We start from the raw sequence: 11265 nt of genomic DNA, 5'->3' as shown, positions 1-11265 counted from the left end.
CCTCGTGTGTACAGTTAGGGTTGATAACGTCTACCCAGTGGAGATAATGTACGAAGAACACTTTGTACAACGCCTATTCATATGGTTGGTGCTCTACGAAGGAGACCAAACATTAGTAGGGTGAGCCTTCTGTTACCACCATTGTCTCCACAGATTGATACTCTGCGGGTCTAGAACCTCCAAAGGTGTGACACCAAAGTGTGATGAAGGAAATAGAGTCAGCACAGTCCCCCAGGTCCCTGGCAACTCAGATGAGGGCAATCGAGGGTTCAGTTCTGCCTAATAAGAACATAATATAGTGTTAGGAGTGTTCAAGCACACAAGACATGCCGTAGAGAGAAGATGTCAAAGATTCCAACAGTTTAGAGAAAGGAAGGATAAAAGGGAGATAGACCCAAAAGGACACAAAAATGGAGCTGTAAGGGAGGCCTGAAGAAAATCAGAATAAAACACACCCAGAGAAAGATCTGTGGGAAAGATCAAATGCTCCAATAATTAAAGAAGGTGAGGTTTAAATAATAATAATAATAATAATAATAATAATAATAATAAAGCCTCTGAATTTCACAAAAGTGTTACTCCCAAGAGTGGAGTGGAATGGAACTGCCAGTGATGACCACGAAATGGCTGAATAGGCAGTGAAAGCTTGGCAGCTGAAAGCCAGAGTTGAGGACAAAGGTCAAGCAAGGTTCTGGAGGGGTTGCATTAAAACAGGGTTTCTCAGCCTGGGTGCTCTTTGATGTTTTGGGCTAGATAATTCTTTGTTTGGGAGCTCTTCTGTGCACTGAAGAATGATTAGCAGCATCCTTGACCTCTACTCACTGGATGCCAGTAGACCCTTGCACCCCCGAGTCACAATAAAAAATGTCTCCAGACATTGCCCAAAGTCTTTGGGGGGCAGGCTAGAGAGAGGGGAATGTACCACAAAATTGCTCTCTGTTGAAAGCCCTTGCTTTAGAATGCAGAGACCCGTGTGTGTTTTAAACCACAAGGAAAGAAATATATAAATAGTTTCAATTTCCTGTCATGTCAAGCTCTTCTGTTTCATATCAATATAAAGGGAAAAAAATGCCAAAATTTCAAACAGTAAACAGAAAAAGGGAAAATAGCAATGACTGTCAACTTGAGGGGATGGGAATCGGCAGTTCTTTGTTATTTTTCTGTGCCATAGTGCAAGGAAAGATAACTTTGGAAGATAGAGTTGGACTGTACTTTAATTTTACTTAATTTCAGGATATTACCAAATTAAGAATAATGGATCTCTATTTATAATATTTAAAAAAAATTGTTATAATTCAAAAATAAATTTCAAGCCAAGGGTTTTGAAATAACTCAATAGGCTTACACTACCCTTACTGTATGGATGGAAAAAGGAAATGAATATGACAAGAAGCCTTTATAGACTTAGCTTGTCTTTTGGCTTTTTTAGACATGATGCATTTGGAGACTTTCAATTGTTCCTATCTCTCGGCTTTCTTTCAGTATGAAAGCTTTGGCATTCAGTCATGAAATACAGCACCCCAGTTGCTCCTATTTTTAAACAGATTCTGCAGAGTTGATATTAGTATGGTTTAATGTTTTAGGCAGAAGTTCAAAAAATAAATAATTCAACCCCATATCTTTGCTTTGCTACATATTAAAGAAATATAATTTATAATAAACATCTGCTTTCTTGTAATAGCATAACAGACGGCAAAGAAAATTGGGTGTGAGAAGCAACATATACTCATGCATATATGTAATTAAACCTTAAAAGAATAGCTGAATGATTTTTTTTTGGTACCAGTCTAAGAATTAATAATACTCAAGTAAGTGTCCTGTCTTATAAAAGTGTTATTCTAACTATAATGGCCTGGTCCAGTGGTAACACCCGTTAAGATCTCTCAGTTTATAGAGAGTTCTCAGATATACACGCCAAGGTGATGCTATTGAGAACCAAAACAATTGGTCAGCACAGAAGGGGGGAGAAATCAATAAAATTGATTATTTGGCATTGTGAACACACTTCTCCAAAAAAGATGATCACATTTAATTTTCACTTTCCAATTGTTTGCTTTAAATTGCTTTGATAAGAACTTATAGGAAATTACTATAGAGATTGTACTGTGTTATCTTTATACCAAAATGTATGATGCTTATATTTTCTTCTGTCTCTTATCAAATATGTCCCTGGAGAAATAATGGGTATTTGAAAAAGTAATTGCTGGATTTTCTGGAAAAGTCCCCAAAGATAAGGACTTTCATTTTAAAAATAGCCATTAGGTGAAAACCAATAAACTGTCATGTAGAGCATGTTGCAAATGAGGTCAAACTCTTGAGTTAGTTCTGGAATAAGCTGTTTATTTTGGTCTGCTTCCATGATGGTAAATTGTAGCTTCAACCCGGGCCAGCCAACTCAAAACCACAGGTGTTAGTCCAAGAGGGACTATTCTGTAGTATAAATGGAGCAACTCAAACCCATGACCATTACTGGAAAAACAATTCCAAGTATATAGACCCTCCCTAAAAACAACTCCAAATATATAGCCCTTCCCTAATGATCCATAATGGGGGAAAAAAATCAACCAGAATATCTTGTTCTTGTGGCTGATCAATAATGCTACCATCATTTAGAGGAAAAAAAAAAAACACAACAACAACGTTTGCCATTCTGAAATGCAATAAAAAAGGAAAACTCTAAAATTGGCTCAAAATCAACCTAATATTTCTACTTATAAAGTATCTATGCCTCTCTATAAATCAGCAAGGCTGATTGTATATGTGGCCTATAGATTCACAATTAAGTTATAGCCAGCCTCAGTCCCTGTTTTAATACTGTTATTAAACAGGATTTGAAATGCCATTTGCTCGAGACACTGCTCAGATTATAGGGTTCCAACTGACAAGATTATACCCAGATTATAGTGTTCTAATAGCATAGGAAGGTAGAGCACCCAGATTCTACAGAATGAAGTTCCAAATGACAACAAAACCTTTACTGAAAACAATGAAAATCGATATTCCATTCCATATCATACACACTATAACCCCAAACATCTGGCGTCCAAAAACCTGAGTCTTCAAGAAAACTGACAGCAAGTTGAAATGTTATTGATGCCAGAACTATACATAATGTTTTGAATGCTGCAAAAGGATGATGATAAAAACAGAAAAGAAGCTTCTAGTTTTGGTTAGAAAACACCTTACAGATGACTTCATCTGTTGTCGATAATTAATTTTCAAAAAAAAAAAAAAAAGGCAGCCATATTATCTCACCTTAGAGGTCTTGCAATTATTTTTCACATCACTTTTATGAACATGAGATTAAATAACAATAACACATGCCTGTCTTAGGGATTCCTTTTTAAAAGCAATCTTAGCATCCACACTATTTCAGCCAAATTTATAATTTACTACAGATTTCCTAAAGATGTAAATATCTTCAACGTTTACCATAATTGATGTTTAAAATATTTAACTTAAGGCCCCATAAAAGTCTGAAAAGTCATTCTGTGTTTAATATACCTTGCTCATTAAAGCATAAAATTAGAAAATACACTTTCAAAAGCTTATTCAAAAGGTATGATTGAAGCAAAGAAACAGAAGTTGATATGATAGATGGGTAATCAGATGGCTTATTTTCAGCCATGCCAGAAAACTGAACTAGGGCCAAATATTTACAGTTCTAGTACAGAGCTCTTTTTATCAAGCTGCCTGAATTTGTTCTCAGTTGTTCTCAACCTGTGTGTGTGTGTAACCGAGGGGCGGGGGATGTGGGGGGAGGGTGCGGGGGGGTGGGGGCGAGTAGGGGGCTAATGGAGAGGACATGTCAAAATGTCATATTGTGTAGTTCCTCTCAAATAGACTCTGACCCTGTAAGTCAGAGGGGGATTCGGTGTAGACCTTTTTAATAAGTGACCCCGGTGATTCTGATGGAAGTGGTCCATGAATGATATTTTGAGAAATGTTGCAGCCGCCTGTTTAACACTTGAGAAGTCTTGCTTTACATCCTTAATATTCTCTTCCCAACTACTCTCAGGAAGGCACACTCCTCATAAAAGACTCCTCCCTACTTCTTTTTTAAAAATTTTTTTTTCAATGTTTTTTATTTATTTTTGGGACAGAGAGAGACAGAGCATGAACAGGGGAGGTGCAGAGAGAGGGAGACACAGAATCGGAAACAGGCTCCAGGCTCCGAGCCATCAGCCCAGAGCCTGACGCGGGGCTCAAACTCACGGACCGCGAGATCGTGACCTGGCTGAAGTCGGACGCTTAACCGACTGCGCCACCCAGGCGCCCCAAGACTCCTCCCTACTTCTTACTGTTTCCTCAGGATTTACCTCCAGTGTCTGCCTCAAATCTTGCATCTCTCCCCGCATCATTTCCTTCCACTGGCCTTGATGCTTCAGACTGTCCTTGACTTCCTGAAACTGAGCTTGCCTGATTTGAAGACACTAGTTCCCCTGCAAACGCAATTTCCTGCAAGGTACAGACAGTTCTGTTCTTTCAACAGATGTGCTGTCACAAGCGTATGACATTCTTATTTTAAGAAAGGCAGAGTGGTATAATGCCAAGAACCTGGTGGCTGGTGTCGGGAGACCTGGGTTTGCATCTTGATGCTGTTCATTCTGACTTAAGATATTGGGAGAGTCATCTGATGCTCTGAGCTCCAGTCTCCTCATCTGGAAAATAAGTCAAAGGGCTTCAGTTAGGGTTGAACAAAATACTGTCTGTGATAAAATCCTTTGAAAATGTTAATTTCCTAGACGGATATTAATTAGATCATTAGATAAATTTTTGAATATTTTTGCAAAGCCAGAAAAAAAAATCTCATCTGAAACAAAATATGGAATTTTTAATTTCTTTCTCAAGAAGGGTAAAAAGTATAATCCCTTAGGAGTAATTTAGTTCTGTAGACCTCAATAATGCTAACTCTAGCGATCCAAAAACAAATGGTTCTGAATATTTTTCATTTTGGTGCCCCCTTCCTTCTTTGCTCGGCCTTACTTTGATGTCTGGGAGGTGGCCCCTACAGACTACATCTCCTGTGTTCTCTTGCTTGGTGGGGCTGGCCAACAGAGGTACAGCAGGAGATGGTTGGCAGAAGGATTCATTCCATTTTCAACACAGCTATGGTGGCCGCTCTGCCAATCCACTATGACAGCGGCCCTCCCTCCACAGTTCCAGTGCTTACGGGGTTCCAATCACACCAGTTCCTCCCCTCCACCCCACAGTACTGGGTGTGGTAATGGCTTCCTACTTCCAATCCCTGAGTGGAACACTTCACCATCTTTCATGCATTCCCATTGGATCCCCACCCCCATATTTCTGTAAATTATCTTTTTATTAAAGTCTTATTTGAACCATCTGGAATGAGTCCTGTTTCCTACCGGGACCCTGATTGGTATACCAACATAGTAGTAGGCCAACTACACGCATGGAATTTTTGAAAAACAGGAATTTAAGTTCACTTTCATGATCAGGGTTTTCAATTATTGTAGATTATTTTACATCCTCCTATTCTTAGTTGTAGGCAGGTATTACTGCTAATATTGAATCATTTGCCTAAAGCAACATAGTAAAAAAGATTATTGCCCTGAAGCTAAGTTGAAACAAATTCTCTCTCCTGAAGAATCTCTGAAGTTTCTAGTTGCCATGAGGTACTTTGGCTTTCGGGTGTTTTTCTTCTCTTTCTTTGTTTTGTTTAAATGATTCATAGAAGTTTTCCAGTGCAGATGAGGTGGTATTGTTTCCTGTTATTGAGGTGGGATGTGAAATGATTTCTCTCTCTCTCTCTCTCTTTCTCTCTCTCTCTCTCTCTTTTCAATAAATGTTTGTAAGTTTTTAATGTGGATTAAACTCCCTCAATATTTTTATGGAGAAAAAATTAAAGACGTTATTAACATTGGAAAATAGGCTATCTCGATTACACAGTTACTTTTTCCCAATGGTTTTCTTAATATTTATGTATTAACATCATAATGACTCAATACAATTTATACAATATGGAGCCATTATTGTGAAAAAAAGACCCATTAAAATAATATCTCCATCCTACAGACAGACTCAAAACATCCTAATGGCTCAGGGGGAGCCAAATGCGGGATTACATGATAGTCCAGAAGCTATGTCATGGTCTACCAGGCCAGGTAAGTAATACACATTTTGCAGAAGAGCCAAGTAAATAGTTACAGAAACAGGAAAGTCTCTGTAGAGTAAATGTGCACTCAGGCAATTATTAAAATATGGATTATGGAAGATTCTCTTTTCTCCTTTTCTCTAGGCTTACCCTTTTAATAAGAACAAAAGTAAATCAAACGTGTGTGCAGAAAGACACAGAATATATTCTAATAACTTCAGGGACTCTGTTTTAATCGACTAAAGGGATATACTTCAGAGTGGAGAAATGACATCTTGAGACCCCTTCATTCTATCTGGGTGTTACAGCTGATATGGGCCTGTGTCAAGCAAGCTTAAGAACAATACGTGTTATTCTGATGCCTGGATATTATAGGTGCAGCAATAACTAGCTTGCAGAGCTTCAAAGAGCAGAAACGATTTCAACCTTAATAACCCCTGTGGCATTTTTCAATTTTCCAGGCTGCCAGTCAAATGAATGCATGTCTGGGAAGGAGAGGAGACAAGAAAGGGAAAAGATTAACCTCTGAGATCCATGATATACACTCCATTGGCTAAAATTGGTCATATGTTAGAAAACAAACATGGGTAGGGATAGCAGTCTCCAAACAGTGAGTGCAAATGTTAGAACAAAAATTCCAGGAGAGAAATGGGTCTTCAGGGTTGCCTGACAGAAATAATCTTGGAATGTTAATCATTCTTAGTTTCTCCTTCCTCTAGGTTGAAAGTAACCTATCAGTCACCTGATCTTCAAACCAGTTAGCTCAAGAATGGTTCTTCACAAACCTGCAGTGTCTTTTCAAATGAGAAAGGCTTGCAGAAAACTCAGACCTGCCACTGCCTAATCTGCTGGGTCTCAACTGAAGTGAGCAAACAACTCTTGCTAGGGCACCTTCCTCTTACACGCTGCAGCCCTTCCCCGGGCTTCCTTTATCTATTGGGAAATTAGAAACTTTCCCCCAGGAGGGGAAGAACTCCTAATTAAGGGTGACTCTAAGAAAACTAAGATTACTTCTATTGCCAAAAGGGGAAAATACAAATTATAGGCAGGATGAATATGCTCAAGAAAAGAAGCCATTGTGCCAATGACTCACCACATCTTGACTTGTTTCTTGCACTTCCAGGTATCAAACGCTTTCAAGTTTTCTTTTAAAGCATTCTTGAACCTCCACTTTTCCCTCAGTGTTCCTCCCTAAACCTTTGTGCAAGCACTGGGTGTTCCAAATGTAAGACTCTGGAATAGTAAGAGTCCTACTCATTTCTGGAATAAGTAAGGGTCCTTGAAAGTAGGAGGGGAAACTATGAGGGAAAGTCTATTGATTCTGTCAGAAATCAGCAGTCCAGCCCTTGCGTTTTGGACAGGGTCACCATGGTATTGCCAAGGGACTGCTTAACCCAATCTGATCTTTTTTCATTAATTCATCTATTTACCTATTCATTTATTCATTCAATAAATGTGTCATGCAGATATTACGTGCAGAATTCTATGATCGACATTAAAGACAAATAAAAGGCAAATGCACTCCAAAAAATATATGTTGCCAAGAAGAGTCAGCCTCACCTTAGTTTAACTCATTTCTTGTCTGATTAACTGCAAAAGCATCCCACCCAAGTATCTCCCTAACCCACTCTCCACACCTACTCCAGACTAGTGATATGTTCAAATTCAGTTCTGTTGTGACAACTATTACAGCTTTCCCCTTACTACAAGATGAAGCCCAACATTCTTTTAATATAGGATTTAAAAAAAAAATTTTTTTAATGTTTATTTACTTTATTTATTTTTTTTAATTTTTTTTTCAACGTTTTTTATTTATTTTTGGGACAGAGAGAGACAGAGCATGAACGGGAGAGGGGCAGAGAGAGAGGGAGACACAGAATCGGAAGCAGGCTCCAGGCTCTGGCCATCAGCCCAGAGCCTGACGCGGGGCTCGAACTTACGGACCGCGAGATCGTGACCTGGCTGAAGTCGGACGCTTAACCGACTGCGTCACCCAGGCGCCCCAATGTTTATTTACTTTAGAGAGAGACAGAGAGCAAGCAGGGGAGGGCAGAGATAGAGGGACACACAGAATCTGAAGCAGTCTCCAGGCACTGAGCTGTCAGCACAGAGCCTAACGGAGGGCTCAAACTCACAAACCACAAGATCATGAGCTGAAGTCAGACACTTAACTGATGGAGCTGCCCAGGCACCCCTGAAGACCAACATTTTTAAGATGGTGTACAAGAAGGTGCCTGAGAATCTTGGTCTGGTCTTAATCTTACACCCTTATCTTGCACCCTTCTTTCTTCATGCACTGAACTTTTTCATTCTGGCCTTATTTTTTTAAATAAATTTTTAATTTGGAATAATCTTAGATTTGCATAAAAGTTGCATAGATAATAGAGAGTTCCCATATACTGCTCACTCAGTTTCAGTTTCCCCTAATGTTACCATCATCCATTACTGCAATGTTTGTCAAACTTAGAAACCATTAACATTAAATTATTCTTTTTTAAAAATGTTTATTTTTGAGAGAGAGAGAGAGAGAGAGAGAGAGAGAGAGAATGGGGGAGGGTCAGAGAAAGAGAGGGAGACAGAATCCAAAGCAGGCTCCAGGCTCTGGGCTGTTAGCACAGAGCCCAACGTGGGGCTTAAACCCATGGACGGCAAGATCATGACCCGAGCTGAAGTCGAATATTTAACTACTGAGCCACCCAGGTACTCCAAAAGCCGTTAACATTAACATGAGTACGTTCCTATTAACTAAACTCCATTCGTTGTTCAGATTTCACCATTTTTTTCCTTTAATGTCCTTGTTCTCTTTCTGAATCCAGCCACCCTGGCCTTCTTTTTAAATTTGTATCCCATTATGCAGTCCTTATATATTCCACTGCATTGCTTAAAACAGGGTCTTTTACCCTCACTCCTTGCTCTGGCCCTCTTTGGTATGTGGTTCAAATCTGAGCTCAAAAGCTCAGCCCCACTTTCTTGGGGCACCTAGGTAGCTCAGTAACTTAAGTGTCCAACTCTTGATTTCATCTCAGGTCCTGAGATATAGACTGCTTTGAGCTCCACAAGCTGGGCATGGAGGCTACTTAAGATTCTCTCTCTCCCTTCTCCCTCTGCCCCTCCCCTGTTTGCTTGCTCTCTCTTGCTCTCTCTCTCTCTCTCTCTTAAAAAAAAAGTCACTTTCTCATAGGAGCCTCTCTGAAGTCTGAGTCTAAGGCTGGTTTCTGTGTGATAAGCCTTCATACAATCACTCCTTTGTAGCACTTTCTTCAATCTATCATTATACTCTCCTTAATTATTCAATTCCAACCCTATTTGCAATGAAACTCTAAGGGCCATGAAGGTGTAAGGCCTATCTGTTTTTCCTAATCATTGTACCCCCAAGATTTAGTATGTTGTGTGGCACATAGTAGGTACTCAAAAAATGTATTAAATTAATCAACAAATGAAGAATAAAGAAAGAGATAAATTAAGTGATAACAGGAGAAACACATCATAGAACATCAAAATGAGTGATAGAGACAATATAGACAATCACAGGACTTCAAAAGAGAAAAAGATCAAAGTGAGAGATAGAATTACTGAAAGACTTCATGGCAATAGAGAGTGGCACTTTACCTGGATCTTTTATTCATGCAATTAACAATTATTGAGCACCTACTAAGTGTCAAGCCCTTAAAGTGGTTTGTTTGGTTTTTTTTTTTCATTTTAAGCAAGGAAGTGATATGATCAATGTGACACGTTGTAAAAATAATGTAGCAATATGGAGAGTGGATTGGAGCAGAAAGAACCTAAAAATTGAAAGAAAAAAAAAAACAGATAATAATCCACCTAAGAAATACTAGGACTTGAACCAAAGGAAATATTGAGGAGGAGGATTCAACAAGGACTTGGAATAAGAAATAAGAAATTCTCAGTAGGTGAGATGGCAACAAGAACAAGTTATAAGTTAAAAATTAGCATGGACACTTGGAATACAGTGAAAATACTTCCAGGTTGAGGTCAAGGTCTCATGATGGAAGTAGTAGAATAGCAACTTGAGTAGATAAATTCTGCTTTGAAAAGTCAAGGAGATTGGATTTTATTATACTAGTAATGAGCCATTAAGCAATAATGACATGATGAAAGTGAAATATAGAATGAAGAGAATTTAGACAAAGAAAGGTGCATTGGAGAGGCTGCTGAAGCAATCTAAGCACCTGCTAAACATTAGAAACATAGAGGAAGTGGCATATCTATAACACTTTTGAAAAGATTGATTTATAAGTGCCCAAATCAGTATCCAATGTAGTATCTCGTATAGATACTTTGTCCTCAATAGTTTTTAGTTGACTTACTCTTTGTTATGGAGAAAACATCCTAGAAGGCTAGTATATTTTGAATATCCATAAATATTCATTCAAAAACCTTTATATGACAAGTATGTAGAGCATACAAAAAAATTATACACACATGGTCTTCTTTTTTTCACTTTTGCAGCTTTCAGGAGAAATGAATATATGTGACATACTTGATGGTCATCATCCTCCAAGATGGCCCCAGGGATCACCACTCCCCTGGCATTCCTACACCGTGTAGTCCCTCCCACATTGTATGAAGGTTTGTCTGTGATACCAGAGGCATAGAGAAGAAGTAATGGTTTATCATCGCCCCGAGTACATTATATAGCATGTTCTGTTTTGGCTTTCTCTCAGATCACTCATTCCGTGGAAAGCCAGCTGCTATGTCTTGAGGTCATTCATGCCACTTATGAGGAGACACATGCGGTGAAGAAGACAGGCCTCTGGACAACAACCAGTGAGGAACTGAGGCCTGCCAACAACCACATGAGTGAGCTTTGAAACGGATTTTCTACCCCCAGTCAAGGCTTGATGTGACTGCAGCTGTTAGGACAGCTTGACTGCAGCCTAGGAGACCATGAGTTAGAACCACCCAGCTACAGCACTTCCCATTTCCTGTGCCTTAGAAACTGTGAGAGACAATAAATGTTTGTTGTTTCAAACTGCTTACATTTGGGGTAATTTGTTACAGAGCAATGGATAACTATAACACCCTCATGCTATTAAACATTGAAAACTACCCAAAAAATCATGGTTCCTTCTCTATCCTAGCTGCTAAGAAATACAAGCTAAGTATTATTCTTAATTTTAGTTGCC

At 39.0% G+C, this 11265-nt stretch overlaps 1 long non-coding RNA gene across 1 annotated transcript in view; it reads right to left on the bottom strand.

Moving 5' to 3' along the window:
- Positions 1–4296: 4296 nt before the first annotated feature.
- The window catches only part of LOC131484853 (uncharacterized), a 42968-nt gene continuing 35999 nt past the window's right edge, over positions 4297–11265 (bottom strand). The window contains exon 3 of the long non-coding RNA XR_009248484.1: positions 4297–4661. This is a non-coding gene — a long non-coding RNA (uncharacterized LOC131484853). The remainder of the gene's footprint in view (positions 4662–11265) is intronic.

The sequence above is a fragment of the Neofelis nebulosa genome, chromosome 1, assembly GCF_028018385.1.
Source record: "Neofelis nebulosa isolate mNeoNeb1 chromosome 1, mNeoNeb1.pri, whole genome shotgun sequence".
Lineage (NCBI taxonomy): Eukaryota > Metazoa > Chordata > Mammalia > Carnivora > Felidae > Neofelis > Neofelis nebulosa.
This window is presented reverse-complemented; position numbering and strand designations above follow the sequence as displayed.